The sequence below is a fragment of the Podarcis muralis genome, chromosome Z (assembly GCF_964188315.1).
Source record: "Podarcis muralis chromosome Z, rPodMur119.hap1.1, whole genome shotgun sequence".
NCBI classification, from domain to species: Eukaryota; Metazoa; Chordata; class Lepidosauria; order Squamata; family Lacertidae; genus Podarcis; species Podarcis muralis.
This window is the reverse complement of record NC_135673.1, coordinates 15,766,978-15,774,182: the sequence shown is the minus strand read 5'-3', so window position 1 is coordinate 15,774,182 and position 7,205 is coordinate 15,766,978.

The following is a 7,205-nucleotide window of genomic DNA, read 5'->3' as shown; positions in this document are numbered from 1 at the left end:
TGGAGCATATCAGGGTTCCAGGTAGGTACATGTGTGAGGAGGTGATTCTAGTTAAAGATAGTGATGCATTGCATTCTTTTGGGAGGCTGAGGCAGCCTCACTAACAACCAACGGCTCTGGTAGTCCAAATAGTCCTTTGTGTTTTGTTTAAGCTCATTGCACAACCATTTCCAGGAAGGATGGAGACAGGGATATTATTTGAATCATCCAGTTTCTTCATGTGGGGAAATCCCAGTGTGCTGGCAGGAGCTAAGCGCTAGGTGGCAGACGTCTCCTCGAGAAAATCATGTCAGAGTTCTCTTAAGACCATGAAACCTATTTCCTTGATGCAGGAACAAACTGTCAAAGCTTCAAGGTGCTTAGATGTTTTCAGTGACCAGAACAGCTAAGGTAGGTTGACCCTTTACTGTTGTATTTATTAAATGTCATGTTGGCACATACGAAGTTTTGATACATAGATTCTAGCAGCAAGGTCAAAGAAGAAGAAAACCACTCATTTTTTCATAACTCACACAAAACTCAACAAAGAAGGGAGGAAAGAATAGCATTAAGAAAGGAATAAGAAATAAAAGAGAGTAATACATATATTCAAGCTTCCCCATCTGCTCATCTTACTTTGCTTAATGGAAAGTGAAACCACATAAAAAATAAAATTCATAGAAGGGCAAAATATATCAATCAATCAATCAAATAAACTTGATCTTCCTAGATTTATGCCCTTATATTAAGTTGTTTGAACCCAGTCAGACTGGAGATTGTGGAAAAGATATCTATACTGATGATTTGAAATTGTGATTACATAGTCATAATAATAATAATTGCAATAGGACCCAAGGGTAGTTAAGGAAGGGATGTAGCTCAGTGGTGCAGAAGGTCCCAGGTTCAGTCCCTGGTATCTCCACCTGGGATAGTACCTTGCCTGAAACCCTGGAGAGCTGCTACCAGTCAGTGTAGACAATACTGAGCTCGGTAGACCCAGTGTAAGGAAGCTTCCTGTGTTCCTATAATCTCTGAATCCAACCCAAGATATTTTATCTTACCTTGCTTAAAGCCAAAAGGTTGAGAGAGCTAGAGCCAGGACCTTCGATTTCATTGGGGGCATGTGAGGAGGAACATATGGAAGAAGGCATCCTTTAAGGTATCCAAGTTGCAGGGGATTTAGTGCTTTGCGTGGCGAGTTCCCGCCCCCCAGCAAGATAAATAAACACACGAGACACCATAATTAAGGTTAATTGGGCGAATTAGGCCACAACTTTATTGAATTCAGGAATGAGAGGCATTGGCTTAGGCATTGGTCCTATCGACTATCCGGCTCCAGCCCATTTGCTGGAGACACGGGGAAGGGTTAACACTAATCGGGGGAGTCTCCCGCCGAGGCACGTCGACTAGGAGCTCCCCCGGGTCACCGCTCTGGGGCGTGCCTTTGGCCCACACCTCCATAGGCTTCGGACAGGGCCACGCCCCCCGGAGTCCTTTAACGGACCACCCTTCGTTCACTGGGGGGAGGTGATGGCGTTCCTCCCCCCCCCACATCCTCTTAACCCCTTCTTACCAATGCCTACTGCCAATGCCGAAGAGTTGTGACGAGTTGCTACGAGGTAGGCGAAAAACCAAAAGGCTGTAAATTGCCAATTGGGAAAAATTCCTACCATGCCCCTTCCGGCGACAGACCGAAGTCCATAGCAAAGTCAGACCTACCTAAAGCCCAACTAAAGGGAGGGAGGGTGGGAAAACGTGGGGGCTAGCCGGAGAAGAGAGGGTGAGCCCCCTCCGCTCCGGCCCTAAATAGGGTAAGCCACGCCCCCCCAGCCAGCCAATTGGCTGGCTGGGAGGCGTGGACGGTCGGGATTCCCCTGTTCTCGCGGGGGCTGAAACCAGCCCCCGCTCACGTGGGGAGGGCGTGATGCCTGCAACCCCACCTCTTGGGGCAGGCCCAGAAGTGGCTTTAAAGGGTAACATCAGCAACCTGAACTGAACTTGAGAACACATCAGTTTGTGCGAAATGGAAACAAAGGGCCTGGCACCCATCAGCCACTTGACCTATGAATTACGGTAGTTTACAAAGACTTCAAAGGCAGACCCACATAGAGTGCATTACAGAGGACTTGCTCAGTGGCTGCTCCCATACTGTACTTTGGAACACCCTAGGGAAGCTAGGTGAGGTAATAATAATTGCTCAACATAGAGGACATCAGGGCATGGCTGACCCGGGGAATCTCTGATTGCAGCACTTGTGTTTGGGTATTGCTGTTCTGGACTGGACTATGGGAGAGCCATAGTTCCAAAGCAGCTTTTTCTTGAACAAAAAAGAAAATACGAAAGTGGGACCTTCTATGCTTAAATTCCCCATGACTCTTTGCTTTTCCCTGCTAATTATCTCATACCAGGAATGCTTTTCATTGCTATCTTTCACCAACCTAGACATCTCCCTGTGTTTTTGTTTAGCCATAAAGAAGGGAGGGGAATGAAGGAAACTGTCCCCAAAGCAATATGGATGTCAGGGAAAACAAATTTATGACGTGGCAGTTCAGAGAAGGCCCAGGCTTACCAGCTTGTTTACAGCACAGTTCAAACATGCACCTGAGAGCTTTTTCAAGTCTTCCAGAATGCCACGGTAGCTGCCTTGCAAAGTCAGTTTTCTGCTTTTGGCACATGGCAACGTGAGAAGTTCTATAAATCGAGAAATGTGCATTTTAGTGTCACGTTTATTAAGCTCCGGGGCTGCTTTAGTGTCAGATTAGGCATGCTGCCTGCTTGCTGTAATAAAGATAGAGGAGATACGTTGACGCTAGTGAAATGTCTTCTTCTGAGTTTCTCTAGTTTTTGAAAGATATTGTCTCTGTGCAGATGACATATGGCTGGATTAATTATTGTACTCAGAAAGCAGAGGCAAATTGGGGTCCCCGCAGTGGCATTATTAGCAATGAGGCCGTTAATGAAGCAGAGGATATCTCCAACCTGCTGTGTTCACAATTCCCTATAGTTCAGGAGATAGTACGTACTTCCTTCAATGAAACATCATGTCGTCATTAGGAAAGGAATAGAAAATAAAATGACTAATATCAGAATCACATTATACAAATCTATGGAGCGACCACATTTAGAATACTGTGTGCAGTTCTTTTCACCTCACCCCAAGTAGGATGCTGTGGAGTTGGGATAAGTTCAGAAAAGGGCAGCTGAAACGATCCATGGGATGGAGCAATTCCCCTTTGGAACTTTTAAGAGAAAAGGCACAAAGTTAGAAGCGTATAATCTTAGGCATGGCATGAAGAAAGTGAATAGAGCAAACTTTTTATGCCTTTCTTATCACATTAGAACACTAGAAACTGGATGCCGCAAGATTCGTGACTACCCTTATTTATTGTCAAAAGTGCACACTTACAACAGCTCCCAAGGTACTCCAGATGCACACACACACACAGCATCTAGAGTCTAGACAGCTGTTTGCAGGTCTGTGTTGTATGGAGCAGTTGCAGCAGCAGTGGGGCCATGCACCCCCCACTTCAGCTTATGTACCCTCATCTGATGAGATGACCACATGCAACCTTAGGCTTCTGAATGGAAGCCATCACTGCTATTCCCTTGTTTCTAGGAGACAGTGGAATGATGATAATGATGATGATTTTATTATTTATATGCCGCCCTTTTGACTGGGCTGCCCCAGCCATTCTGGGCAGTTTTTAGCAAAAGGTTGAAAACACAGTAAAACCTCAAACATTAAAAATAGAGAATGGTAGGGATTCAACTGGCTACACGCACTCATCAGAGCCCCTGTCAGCCCCTGACACACACAGTAGGTAGCAATAGCCACCAAGGCTATCAATGGCTACTACACATCATGGCTGTATTCTGCCCCCGTGGTCAGAGACAGTAACACTTTTTGAATACCAGTTGCTGGAAACTGCAGGAGGGAAGAGTGCTTGTGCTTGGATCCTGCATGCAGGTTCCCCACTGGCATCTGGCTAGTCTCTGTGAGAACAGGATGTTGGGTGGGATGGGCCATTGGTCTTCTTATGGTCTTACCAGCTGGTGGGAATCACAAGTGTGGAGATTGCTATCATGCCATGGTCCTACTTTCAGGCTTCCCAGAGGCATCCAGTTGCCTACTGTGGGAACAGAATGCTAGGCTAGATGGGCAATTGGCCTGGGCCAGCCAGCTCTTCTTACATTCTACCTCCACTTCCAGAGGCAGTATGCCTCTACTGCCGGTTGCTGGGATGTGCAAGTGGGGCGAGTGCTGTGATGCTCAGGTCCTGCTTGTGGGTTTCCTGGAGTTGGCATCTGGTTGGCCACTGTGTTACAGGATCCTAGATTAGATGGGCCATTGGCCAGATCCAGCAGCTAGGCTATTCTTATGTTCAAATGTACAGCTGAATGAGTAGGCACACAAGTCTCCTGATCACATCTCCGCTATAGTGAGACATACTGCATTTCTATTTAGATTATAGCAGTAAGTTTACACCTACGTACATAAATTACAATACACAAACTTTATGCCAATTTGTGCCCTCCTCTTCTCCACGGTGGTGGAATGCTCTCCCAACAGAAATTAAGTCAGGCTCCCTCTTTTTTGTGACTTTCTGCAGAAAATGAAGACAGACAGTTTCATTTTGGCAGGCTTTTAATGTGCAATACCTAGTTTTATTGCCATTATGTTCCTTTGCTGCCATTTAGGTGTTTTTAAGTGCTGGTTGTATATCATATTCTTCATTACCAATTTTGGAAACCATTGCACTTTTATTCACTTATATGATATGGTTTTATTTATGCTGGAAACCTTCAGAAGAGCAGGATATAGCATTGTTATTAATAATAGGGATTTACAGCAGCCTTCGTCAACATGATGCCCTCCAGGTGTTTTGAATGACAGCTCCCACCAGCTTCAGCCAGCCTGCTGTAGCTCCAAACATCTGGAGACCTGTGATGACCAGAAGGCATGCATCAGCTACTACAGGGTCTCTAAATCCTTTTGGCAAGACCTAGGTGAATTTTTATTCTGTATGAACAGAGAGTTTTTCAGCATTACATTGCTTTTGTAAGAACATAAAAAGGGACTGCTGGATTAGGCTAATGGCTCATCATCTTGTTCTCACAGTGGCCAACCTGTGACACAAATCCAGCCTGGGCTCAAAATAATAGAGGATCTCCAGTGACACAACTGTTCTTTAAAAAAATTATATTTTATAGACAATATATAAATTAAATGGAAGAAATAAAAAAGGAAACAGAAAGTATATAAAAATACAAAAAGGGGAAAAAAGATAAAGAATAAGAAAAAAACTGCAATTTTGTACATGCTTGTTGTTGTTATTGAGTCATTTAGTTGTGTTCGACTCTTTGTGACCCCATGGACCAGAGCATGCCAGGCACTCCTGTCTTCTACTGCCACCCACAGTTTGGTCAAACTCATGCTGGTAGCTTCAAGAACACTGTCCAACCATCTCATTCTCTGTCGTCCTTGTGCCCTCAATCTTTGCCAACATCAGGGTCTTTTACAGGGAGTCTTCTCTTCAATATTTATTCTTGCCATCTCATTTTTGACCGCATCCAACTTACCAAGGTTCATGGTTCTTACATTCCAGGTTCCTATGCAATATTTTTCTTTACATCATTGGACTTTCCTTTTGCTGCCAGGCATATCCGCAACTGAGCGACTTGTCGGCTTTGGCCCAGCCGCTTCATCAGCTCTGAATCTACTTGTACTTGTCCTCCACTCTTCTTCAGTAGCATGTTGGATGCCTTCCAACCTGAGGGGCTCATCTTCCAGCGTCATAACTTTTATATGCCTGTTGTCTTTGTCCATGGAGTTTTCTTGGCAGGGATACTGGAGTGGCTTGTCGGTTCCTGTTCCAGGTGGATCCCGTTTGGTCAAAACTCTCCACTATGACCTGTCCATCTTGGGTGGCCCTGCATGGCATTGCTCATAGCTTTCCTGAGTTATTCAAGCCCCTTCGCCATGGCAAGGCAGTGATCCGTGAAGGGGTGTACATGCTTGCCTAATATAAATGAAATTATTATTCCAATACATCTGGCAACCTAGCCAGATGGGTGGCGGATAAGTAATAAAATTATTATTTATAACCTACTATATTTTTTTTACAAATGCATTCTAAATGTCATTATATTTGTCCATAAACAATTTGTCCATAAACAATCTACCTCTATAAACAATCAGTTTGTATATTGCAAGAGTTGTCATATCTTCTTTTCATTGATTAAAGGGGGCATTGATTTATCTGTCTTTGGATTAATCAGTCTTTTAACCATAGTGAGGGCACGAAGAATCCATTTACGTTGACCAGTTGTCAAATTCCATATAGTGGGTAGATAATTTTAAATAATAATATTCTCTGATAGTATTAGGTTTCCCCCCAAAGTAATATGTATACAACCTAGTATTTTCTCCCAGAACTTTGTGTGGGACACTGCATAAACATGTTTCAAAGAAGCATTATCCTTACTACTTCTCCAGCAGTATGTTTTTGTAGATAGTCCCTTTCTATGGAGTCCAATAATTTTTTGTTATATAAGACATAATTTAAAATCCAACACCTTTGCTACAAAAGCTAAAACACTTTCCCACTAGTAGAAGATAACATAGGAACCTCCATTTTTTATTCCATTCATTTCTCAGAATCTGCGTATCAGACTGATTTATTGATACCAAATATCTATAAAAAGTGACCACCAGCTTTTTAGTCTCAAAGGGTTTAATCAATTGTTCTAATATCTCTGGTGTCTTAGATGTTGTAAAAGCTGCTTGGCCAAACAGGGTTATTAACAAATTCTGCAACTGCAAATATTGCAATTGGGCCATCTCCAATAAGTGGTATTTATCTTTTAACACAGCATACATATATACCGTAATTCATCTTCCTCATCTACTAATTGGTCCAGTCAATTCATCCAATCCAACCATACTACCCCCCCCCCCCATTTTAAAAGTAGGGTTTTTGTTTTTGTTTCGTCAAGCAATGTTAGAACACCACCTCTTCTTAACTAGCACAAACTACAACCTGGTGCAAAAATAAAGGTGTTTCAAATCTAGGCAAACATAGTAAGATTGCAGCTTTTGGGGTTTTTTTATTTTAGAGAAAAAGAGAGTAGGAGACAGCAAGATACAAGTTTATAAAATTATGCTCAGCATAGAGAAAGTGGATAAGGAAGAACCTTTCTCCCTCTCTCCAAACACTGGAGCTCAT